The sequence below is a fragment of the Python bivittatus genome, unplaced genomic scaffold (genome assembly GCF_059951505.1).
Source record: "Python bivittatus isolate LINGU-HERP-01145 unplaced genomic scaffold, Pbiv_v1 ctg000980_np1212, whole genome shotgun sequence".
NCBI lineage: Eukaryota > Metazoa > Chordata > Lepidosauria > Squamata > Pythonidae > Python > Python bivittatus.
Genome location: NW_028277125.1, coordinates 5126480 through 5127701, shown reverse-complemented (window position 1 = coordinate 5127701; position 1222 = coordinate 5126480).

The window sequence follows — 1222 nt, the reverse complement described above, 5'->3', positions numbered from 1 at the left end:
CTTTAACTGACAGCACTCTGTCTTAAATGAATTAAAATATTGTTCTTCCTTCTTTTCTGGTTTATGTTCTTGCAGGATTCTGTTGCTTCATCTGGACAAGATGCCAGCTAAGTATATGTGATAATTAGCAGGCAAAACAAGCAAGCATGTTGGCAACCTCTCAGACTCATTAGAGACATTTGCCACATAGGAATGTGTCCTTCATCTTATGTGTGTGATTTGTACAGAAAGACAAGCTTAATTGCAATGACTGTAAGGATTTTGGGGGGATATGGGAAATGAGGAAGCTATTAGTGCCACTTGAGTTCTTAGAGCAAGTGTTGCAAGGACTCACAGGACTAGTTACAGGCTACCTTCACAGTGATGATGTGTGACCTGTTTGCATAAATAAGCCATTTTCTTGGTTTACACAATAAACTAAACCAATACAAACAACCCAGTATGCCAACCTGCCAAAATTATCTCACCAAGGTTAATACCGAAGTTGCTATACAACTCATGCTGACCTGGTTAAACACGTTGCACAAACACTGCCTGGGGGAAATAACAAAAGTTAAAAGATAAATTGTCTATTATATAGGGGCCAGGGAGAAGCATTGTGATGCTTACAGGCACCAAAAGGCCTGTGCTGGATACCTCATTTGACATCCAAGTGTGCCCTCCTCTGATTGTCTTTAATTTTGTTTAATTAAAATGAGTAAATAAATGTGAAGCTGAACTGCTGCAAAGCATCATTCTCCAGAAGCATCTTTATTTAAAAGAATGCCCCCAGTTTACATACGCGAGCCAGTTTGTTGTAGTGGTTAAGACACCAGGCTAGAAATCGGGAGACCGTGAGTTCTAGTCCCACCTTAGACACAAAGCCAGCAGGGTGACCTTGGGCCAGTCCCTCTCTCTTCACCTTAAGAAGAAAGCAGTGGCAAACTGCTTCTGAAATCTTGCCAGGAAAACTGCACAGACTAGTCCTGGCAGTCATCAGGAGTCAAAACTAACTCGAAGGGACCAAAAAAAAAAAAAAAAGGTTCTATATGGTCACCAGAGAAATTGGTAGGAAGAAAAAATGGTGGCATGGATAGCTGCATGCTAGTGCTCTGTTGAGCATTCAGCCCATTGCCCAATTCTCTTTCTAAAAAAGGGAAGGAAGCTAGGGTGCCTCCTGGTACAGAGAAGATGAAGAACATCCGTATCCATTTGCCTTCTGTTCTGGGTTTTGTGCCCCACA